Source organism: Odocoileus virginianus, chromosome 17, assembly GCF_023699985.2.
Source record: "Odocoileus virginianus isolate 20LAN1187 ecotype Illinois chromosome 17, Ovbor_1.2, whole genome shotgun sequence".
NCBI classification, from domain to species: Eukaryota; Metazoa; Chordata; class Mammalia; order Artiodactyla; family Cervidae; genus Odocoileus; species Odocoileus virginianus.
Window position 1 is genome coordinate 51,444,312 of NC_069690.1, and position 10,148 is coordinate 51,454,459.

Here is a 10,148-nt window from a genome sequence, read left to right on the forward strand (position 1 = left end):
TTTACCGAGGGTCGCTGATGGGCGAGCTCTGTCCTAAGACAGGGGAAGCACCTTTGGAAAGCCCACCATGCCAGATCCCCTTGTTATTGCTTTGCTTGCGGGGAGCTAGTGGTGTGTCTTGCTGAGAGGAGCTGTGGGTGGAGGTAGTCAAGGTAAGTCATCTCCTTGGACATTTCCAAGACACAAGATCCAGAGGCCTGACTGCTCCATCCCAAGAGCCAGGAAGTCCTTGGTAGAAGGGGCCACACATGAACACACAGCATCTACCGAGTACGCCAGCTGGGAGACAAGTCACGACCCTCTGGGCGGGTAGGACCCCAAACCCAGGATGAAGGCCCAGTCAGTGTGCTCCAGGTGACAAGGTGGGGCTGGAAGGCTGGGAATGGCAGGTCAGTGGGCTTCTTGCAGCAATGGCCCCAGAGGACACCATCTGGGAGGACAGCTGTTTTCAGGTGCAAAGTGTCAGGTGGCAGGGTGAGCAGGGGACCAGCTTCTTTACTGAACCCCGAGGGGGCTGTGCATGGCAGCGTCTGCAGGAGTACCCTGACCCGGAACCGCTGGGGTGACGGGCTCAGAGCTGCTGCATCCTCAGGTACTTAACACCCACCATTGGGGCTGACCTCAGTGAGTCCTCATGAGGACCCAAGGGAGTGGGGGTCATCTTACAGAGACGAGGGTCAGTGATTGGCCTAGAGCTGCACAGATGGCCACTAAGCAGAGCCCGGGACTTGAACTCAGGCTGTCGACGCCTCACTGCCTCCTGTTCAGTGTGACCCCATCTGATCTTGTTCCTTCCCCCAGCCCCACCCCTCCACTATTCTCATCTGGTTAAGGCCACCTCCAAACTTTGTCTCCCAGAGCTGAGAACTGGGTGGAGCTCTGGTCCTGGGCTCCACCCTTGCTCCGTGCCCAAGACCTGCAGATCCTCCTTTGTTCCTTTTGTGCTGACTCCCATTGGGCCTCCTCCCTGGACGGTGGCCCTGCCTGCTGGCTGGTCTTCCAGGCTCCCATCCTCCTCTCTGTCCTGCCTGCCTCTGCCCAATGTGAATCTGACTGAGTTCTTCCAGCTGCACTGCAGGCTGAAGGCCACACTCCTTGTGGGGGCACATGTGGCTTCCAGCCTCTAATCCTGCCCTCCTCTTCCCCCTCCCCTCCCTATCCGAGCACACCACTGGGGCAGCCTCAACCACTGGCTCTCTGAATGAACTTCACTGCTCCAGGAGTCCACTCCTTAATCATGTCTCCTCTGCCCAGAGCACACACCCACATATCTAGTCTGTTTGGCAAACTCCTATTCGTACATCAAAACCCAGCCTGTCATTTACCTTCCATTCTTTCACCTTCTAGTCTACTCCTGACTACTCTAAACATTCTATTGTGTCCTGATCACTTATTGTGATTGATCTGCTCACCAGTCTCTGCCTTCCTCTGGACTCTGAATCCCCACCCACTGAAGGCATAAAGAGATGTTGGAAGCATCCATTTCTGCTCAGCATCTAGCAGAGCCTGGCTCAGAGTGAGTGCTCAGCAGTACTGGTTGGTGGTGATCGATGGCCCCAGTCCTTGCCCACCTGCCATCCCTCTGCCTCCAGCTTGTGTACCACCCTGCAGACCTGGGAGCCTACCTCCGCTTTACTAAAGCGCCTGCTTCTCTCTCGTACCCTCTGTCTTCTCTGCCCAGAAGACCATCTCTCTTGTGGCCTGAGTCCTCTGGTCTGCTTCTCCATTTCTTTGCTCAAAGAGCTGGTCATGGCGGAGGTGAAAAAACAAGATGCAGGTTTGCTCTGCAGAAAGGAGTATGTTCCAGCCAAGTTGGCTGATGAGTGATTTTCTGCAAGTAGAATAATTGGACATGTGTTCCCATGGCAACAGTGCCTTTCCTGGAAACCGTTTGGAGGGGAAGGCAGGAGGCGAGGGACCAGCTCTGGCTTGCTGGCTGCTGCAGAGCCCTAGGGGTCGGGCCAGGCAGAGGCTACGGTGCGGCCTCGCCATCCACCAATCCCTCACACTGCTGCCCTGGTCCTGGGGCCACAGGAATCGCTTTCATGTCCTGCTCAGAGATGTTCTGAGCTCACATCCACAGTTCCCAGAATCTGTTGTTTCGCCCTTCCCATGAACACAAAACATCATTTAAAAAAATACAATATTTTTACAATGTATGCATTCGTGATTTATAAATGCTGTCATGAGCTCTGCCCTGGGGTGTTCTGAAAAAAGCCTTGGAAGTTTTATGATGTTACAATTCCCATTTTACAGATGTGGGAACTGAGGCTGGCCCCAAATAATTGACTGGTACACGGAGATGTGTACCAGTCCACTGGGGGAGATGCCAGGCAGGGGTGATCCCTGCGTGGGAGCGCAGGACACTCTCCGCACTCCTCTGATGTGAGGTGGCCTCGCCTTAACCTCCCTCCTCCAAACGGGGAATTCCAGTGACTCGTCCCTGGAGAGAGTGGCTCCCAGGAGTGGGATGTTTCTGGCTGCTGCTTCTATGTGAGATTTCATCAGTGTCTGCCTCCCTCTCCACAGCCTGAAGGATCCTGGGCCCCAATAAAAGTGGGAATTGGATGAGGAAGAATCAAGCCCATGCTTTTCATCTCTTGTCATTTGATCTGGGAAAGCTCCCAAGCCTATGGAGTAGGAGCCACCGTCATGTCTGTCTGGAAGAGAGAGAGAGAGAGTGTGTGTGTGCACGTGTGTGCAGGTGAGGGCAGGTGGAAGCAAGGGGTGAGGATTCTCCCGAGGCTTTAGAGGCTCTGAGGACCTCCAGATGGGCCCTTACTTCAACAGAGGCAGCGGGATCAGCAGAGGAGGCTCTGCCGAGGTGCTCAGTGCTGGAGCTCAGATGGAGGCCCACCCGCAGACTCTGTTCAGTACTTCACATCAGTGAGCCCTTCCTTCCCTGTCCCCCCAGCTCTGACTGTAACTTCAAGGACATTCAGTGGGAACAATGGAAAAGGGTCACACCTTAAACTTTCAGAACTCCTTCCCATGTTGTTGATGTTTTTCCATTGCTAATCGTGTCCAATTCTTTGCAACCCCATGGATGGCAGCATGCCAGGCCTCCCTGTCCCTCACCATCTCCTGGAGTTTGTCCAAGTCTCCTCCCAACTGGCAGGGAACTGAGAAGTCGGCACAGAGATTGCTGGTCCGGCTGTAGCAGGTGAGCTGGAAGCGTCACCACTGGGTGTGTGCTGGCGACACTGTCCACCATAGGCCTTCCTTCCCTGCCATGCGTCTCCCTGTCTCCCACGTGGTTTCTTTCCCTCTGCCCTGAATGACACTCTTCTCATTTTATGTGTCAATTCCATGATTCCAAATCCCACCAGGGGCTGATGACACCTGGGGCCACGTGATCCCAGCCATATCCACATCTCCCCTGCCTCTCGCACGTGTCTCTGGCTATGTGATCCTGCCCCTCCTCCACTGAGGGTTAGGGTCTCATTCCCCTCCCCACAATGACCCCCCAGTGACTCTGGCCTGCGTGACTCCCTTGTTACCAGTAGACCCTGTGGATCACATGACTTCTGAGACAAGGTCAGGAGAGGCCAAGCAGCCTCCATCTGGTCCCTTGGAACAGTCGCTTTCAGACACTCTCTTGGGACATCCTTCTTGGAACCCCATCACCATCTGTGGGAGACCGAAGGCCCATGGAGGCCCAAGAGGTAGTTGCTCAGATGGACCCGCTCCGCTGAGGCATTCAGTCCAGGTGCCAGGGGGGTACTTCCAGTGGATCTTGGCTCCAATCATTCAGATCGCCCCCATACTCTGAGTCTTTCCGACTGAGGTTTCAGACCTTGCAGAATAGACACAAGCCATCTGCACTGCTTTCCATCTGAGGTCCTGCCCCACCGCTGTGCATGATACAGTGGCTGTTTTATACCACATTTGGAGTGGCTGGTTACAGATAACTGAGGTGGTCTCTCTGTTTATATCTTGAGGCCAAACCTTCCTTCTGAGCTTCTGATGTATACATCCTACCGCCTGGTGGACTTTTCTGAGGTTCCAAAGCACCTGGAATCTTCCATAGGTGCATTAGACCAAAACACCCTAGGCTGAAGCATCCACATTTGAAAAGCCCTGGTGATAACCTGAGTAAAATTGGACCAAATGAGGCCCCAAGACCAACAGACAGGAGGAGCAAGCATGGAGTCCAGTTCCACCAGCCCGTTTACAAGCTCACCCTGACCCTTGTGGCCAGCAAGGACATTCGCTGGAGACTGGCCGCAGGGAAGTGTTTGGCCATGGAAGGAAGCAACAGACAAGACTGTACTTGGCTGAGGCATGATCTTGGCCTGTGGGTACTGCCTTCCCACCACTGGATTAGCCATCTGCTGGGACAATGCGGAGAAGAGTTCAGCCAGAAGGAGGCTGGGTTTGAAAGGACATGGCTGGGGCAGCTGGAGCCCCTCAGCACTAGGGAGTGCTGAGCTGCCGTGGGTCACTGAGGCCTGGAAGCGCTACTCCCCTCCGCTTCCTGCGTCGTCTGCTTCTCGCTGGCCCATGACTTATTTTTACCTGTGACCTAGTTCCCGCCAACAAGGTTGAATGAAGCCTCAGAAGGGAGCCTCCCTGGACCTGGTGGCAACCAACACCTGGCCAGCAGACCGGGTGGAGTTCTGCTGATTGTAGGAGTCAGCTTTACAGATGTGTGTCTCTGTCTCTGACTTTCACACCCACGCACGCACGCACGCACACGCACACGCACGCGCACGTGCACAAAAACACGCATGCACGTACGCATGCACACACGCACGCACGCACACACACGCACGCATGCACGTGCACACACGCACACGGGCACACGCACGCACACACACGCACGCGGGCGCACACACGCACGCAGGCACAAGCACGTGCACACACACGCACGCGCGCGCACACACGCACACATGCACGCACGCACACACGCACACGTGCACACACACGCACACGCACGCACGCACACACACGCACGCACGCACGCACGCACAGTAGGACGACCCGCCATCCGGAGGACCCTCTCGGGGATGGAGGTCTGAGTCGGAAGGCTGTGCTCCACCGTGGCCCTCTGCACTCCTTGAGTCCTACTGTGTGTTCCTCACTGTGTGTGGGGGGGAGACTCATTTCCTTCTGAGTGTGTGGTTGCTGCCCCTCCCCGCCCCTTGAGGTGGTCGAGGCCCTGTGACGTGCTCTGAGGAACGTGAGCAGGGTGATGCCTGCCACATCCTGAAGGGGGCGTTGAATTGCCTGTGTGAGCCTCGCCAGCGCAGAGGAGGGGCAAGGCTGAGCCACGCCCCGGAAGGCACCCAGTCCTCCCAGGGTAATCTCCTGAGCCAGAAATAAACCTCTCCTGTTTTTCAAACTTTTACTTTCAACACTTTGTGATATTACAGGAAGCGTATAGGTTGATTTTTTTTTAAAGGACAATCTTTGTCTTTTAATTGGAGTAGTTAATTCATTTGCATTTATTCTTATTACTGATTTGTTAGGGTTTAAATCTGCCATAGTACCCTGGGTTTTTTACTTGTCCCACCTATTCTGCATTCCCTGTTATTTCCTTTCTTGTTTTCTATTGGATTAATCAAGTAAATGCTATTATTTCATTTCCTTCATCATAAGCTTGTTAGTTAAACTCTCTTACTGTTCTTTTCATAGTTATCCTACTAGAAGTTGCAACATTCTTCCTTGGTTTATTATAGATTAATATAAAGGAAATATAATACTTTTCCTACTCCCCAGGCAGTGCCAGCACTTCAGAAAAATGAGCACTTTTACTATCCTACTTGCCTTGATAATAACTTTTAATATGATCTATTTCAATTTACAACATTTAATGCAGTTACTAACACATAAATGTATTTAAAAATAGGATCTCTCTGTACATCTTGTTCTATAGTGTGCTCTCTTCATTCAGAAATATATTGCAGATGTTCGAGATCTATCATATCCTTTTGAAAGGTTGTGTAGTCATCCATTGCATAGAGGTGCCTCACTGATGAAGGGAATCCCTCCTTGATAGACATTTATTCTGTGTAATTTAGTATAAAGCAAGAGCTTTTAAACACAGGAATTATGTTGTATTTGATCTATTAGACTTCAATCAATGCTGTTGTAAACAAGACCTTAAATATCAATTTAGAATGCAATACAATAAGAGGTTACCTTGTGAAAACTGGGAATATGCCCGACAGGATGAATGAATCAAACAAAACACAATGAAACACTGTCCTCATATTAAGTGAATGGGCCCCTGTGGCCTGGGATGAAATTTCCAGTGAAATGATGCCTCCTGAAAATTGTTCGATGACCCAAAAGAAGATGTGGTGGTGATGACACAGGCTGAAGATGAACAGGAAGAGACTTGTACAAAATACATGGATGGGAAAAAAGTCGTATTTCTAAGTTATTATTTCACAGAACATGTTTCAAAAGATCTAACTTAATTAAGAAAGTAAGGAATTCCTTGGTAGTCCAGTGGTTAGACTTCCACAGTCGTGTCAGATTCGTGGTCTCTGAAGAAGATTTAGCTTTGGGACCAGGGACCAGGCTTGATCACTCAATAGCTTTTGAGTAGCAGAGTTTTATTAAAGTAAGAAAAGGGACAGAGGAAGCTTCTGACATGGACATCGGAAGGGGGACGGAGAATGCCCCGCTCACTAGTCTTATCAAGGCCTTATATATTTTTTCAGACCAACTCCCCCAACATACATCTTAAATTAGCAAGATTAGAATGAACAATAGACAGACCTTACCAGACCAGCTCCCATAATATGAATTTTAAGATGACAGGATTAGTAAGAAGGTTCTTGTTAAGGAGAAACATGTCCTCAATTGTTACACTGACTAAGACAAAGCAACGTAGAAAAGAACCTTTGTCCTTTCTCCTTGAGAGCCCCAGGCCCCTTTCTCCTTTTTGAGGGCTCAGGATCCCTTTCTCCTCTTCAGGAACCCTGGACTTCTTATCAACCTACCTAGGAATTGACTCTCTCTAGGATCCTACAAGTCACGTGACAGGACCAGGATATATTCACAGTAGGTGATCAATTTGAGTATCCTATTCTAACCCTAAAAAGGAGCTATTCTAATTGGCCTCTCTCTTCTCCCCCTCCTCAAAAATAAAATACCTTTTTTTGGTGTGCCTTTGCTTTTGGTTCCCTGAATATTTGAGCTTGTGTTGTATAGATCAGCCACTCACAATTTCTTTAGCTATTACAAATAACCCTGAAATAAGCATTCTTAAACTTTCTATACTTGAGGTTAACTTGGAAAAGTGCTATGTCAACAGATATGGCCACTTGAAAATTTTATGTATGTTGTCAGATTGCCCTCATAAAACTTATAGCAATTTGTCTTCCTAAAGTGGTCCATGATAGTACCCATGGGCAGCACTTTATTAAGCTCAGTGTTTTTGAGCATTTCCCGGGGAATTGGGTTGGGCTTGGGCTGAGAGAGGAGTAGGGTGACTTTTGGTCTGGGTACTCCCAGGGTGGCAGGGAGGTTCCGTGGGACTGGACAGCAGGCTGGAGGCTGAGGGGTTGGAGTTGTGGCGGGAATCCTGCCAGGAGACCCAACCGCAGGCTGGCTCCTGTCTCACCAGCCTGTCTGTGCAAGGCAGCTCTAAGTGCTGGGATGCTCTGAGAACACCTGACCTTGGACCCCATAAACTCTGCTGCTGTTGTTGTTTAGCTGCTCAGTCGTATCCTGCTCTTTGCAGCCTAAAACTGTAGCATGCTAGGCTCTTCTGTTCATGGGATTCTCCTGGCAAGAATACTGGAATGGGTTGCCATTTCCTTCTCCAGGGGATCTTCCTGGCCCAGGAATCGAACCCTGTCTCCTGCACTGCAGTCAGATTCTTTACTGACTGAACTACGAGGGAAGTCGTCTATTTCTCAGGCTCAGAGAACAATTTAGGTTGTACAAAAGACTGCTCCCTCTGTAGGGAGAAACTCCAGTCACACTAAGTGCACGCGGGCTCTTAGGGCAAAACAGTCAGGGGTAAGTCTTAACTTGTGGAAAGTGGTGATCCCCGAAGATAGCCTAGGACCCCCTAAATTCTACTCCTGGAAGGGTTGTCAAGGAGTGACTTGGTCTCTTGCCCTGCGATACCTCAGTCGCCTTCTCCAGGGACTCTCCTGTAGGTGCCACTGCCCAGTTAGTCAAGCACGTGGTGATGAATCTTCACCTGTAATGCTGGAGTACCAGAGTACCAGCTGTGGGCGGGTGTGTGTGTGTGGTGTGTGTGTGTGTCCCAGGCAGTGTTGAGAGTGAGCAGAGGACACAGGGCAGCCACGCCCATGGACCTGGCTGCCAGGTGTGGTACCTATAGTGAATATTTCCCCCAGGAAAGTCGCAGGAGCAAGGCTTGAAATTCACATGTCCACAGTTCATGTAGAAGATAAATGCATGAGACATGTGTCTGTCTGTGTGCATGCCTGTTGCATGCGTGTGAGTTGTGTTTGTGTGTATGTGCATTTTCCATGCAACCCCTGTTGCTGTTTTCTCCATAATGTACTGTTTCAGGCATGGAAATGCGTGTTGATCCAAGACATGTTTGCCTTCCAGCACCTCATGATGCTCAGAGTTTGGAGAGTTGTATCCATCATAAACTGTCCCCAAATTAAGTGCCTATGATTTCTTGGGTTTCCATGGGTTAGCTGGTAGTTCTTTTCTGGGCAGGTTTAGCTGACTGAGTGGTCAGCTGATGATTGGAGTGAGGCTAGGGGTTCCGCGACCACCTTACTCACCTTTCGGCAGCTGGCAGGCCGCTTGTCCAGGGATCCCGGCCGAGGCCTCCCATCTCTGCTCCATGTGGCCTCTCATCCCCGAGGAGGTGAGTCCCAGCCTCTTCCCTCTGGTCTCAGGGGTCCAAAGTGCACAAGCACCTTCCAAGCCTCCATGGTGTCATGCTTGCTGTCCTCACACTGGAAAAGCCTGTCACATGACCAGGCTCAGAACCAGCAATGCAGGGGCTGGGGGCATAGCTACAGGCAGGCATGAGCAAGCTGGGGCCGTTCTGGACAATAATCTACCCCAGACGAGCAAGAAGACAAAACTTATCTTGGCCAGGAATATAATGAAGATGAAATTCAAGTGGTCCACCATCTTAATAATTAAAAAAAAAAAAAATCTCACATTACTCCCAAGGTAGACCAGTAGTAGCCAATTTGGGGACTGATCTGATAGAATCTAATACTTTCTGGTTCAATCAGTGTTCAACATGAACAGGACTTTTGCCCTCCAAGTTTTCATTATGGGCTTGGCTGCAGGAAAGTTAGCTACCTGTGGATCAGTGTGGCTGCAACCAGAGCTTACAAAGAGGGTACATGTGGGGGTGTCGGGGTGGGGGAGTGTACAAAGTGCCCTCAACCAGATCTCCAGCTGGGTGGTTTTGCTGTTTAATGTGGTTTGCTGCTAACAGCTACATTTAAACTTTTCCCAGTATGTTTGAAAGTGTCAGGCTGTGGAGCCCCAGGAACCAGGCATCTGGCTGTCCTGTTCTGTGTAGATACTGAACACGGTGCAGAATACAGTGGAGCTGGCATGGATGGAGCCCTGGCAGCCAGTTCTCACCTGATGCCAGTCACGTTCACTTCTGCCCACTTGGAGATGGAGGGTTCCAGGGGGTTGGTGTAGAGGCGGGCCCTAGTATCACCCTTGCCTCAGGGAGAAGGAGGTGGTGGCCGCTGTGAAGGGCTTCAGACGTGGGAAGGGATGTCTGGTTCTTCAACTCTAGCCACAGCAACTCTGATTTCCCTGGGAGCCTGATAGGGATTGTCAGCCTCTTATTTCTGAGCCCAGACCTGCCTCCTCTCCCTTTTACCTCTCCTGCGTGCCCCTTCCTTTAGGCTCTGTCCCCACCCCGGAGGGGAACTGGAGATGACCCAGAAGGTCGCCTGGAATAAAGTAATCAAAGACCCCTGATTCATCGGAGGGTCTTGGCTGCCAAGGAAATTCTCCTGAAGGCTTTCTTTTCTTCAGCAGCTGCTTCCCAGGGTCAGGGACTGACAGCGTTTGCTTTTCAGCCAACTGTCTGTGACCCAGAGGCCAAGGCACGCAGGAAGGAGAGCCCTGAAGATCCAGATGTGAGGTGAGGATGGGGTAAGTGTGGGCCCTGCATGTGGGAGCAATGAAGATGGTAAGAGTACCAGTACCCGCGGATCAATGGG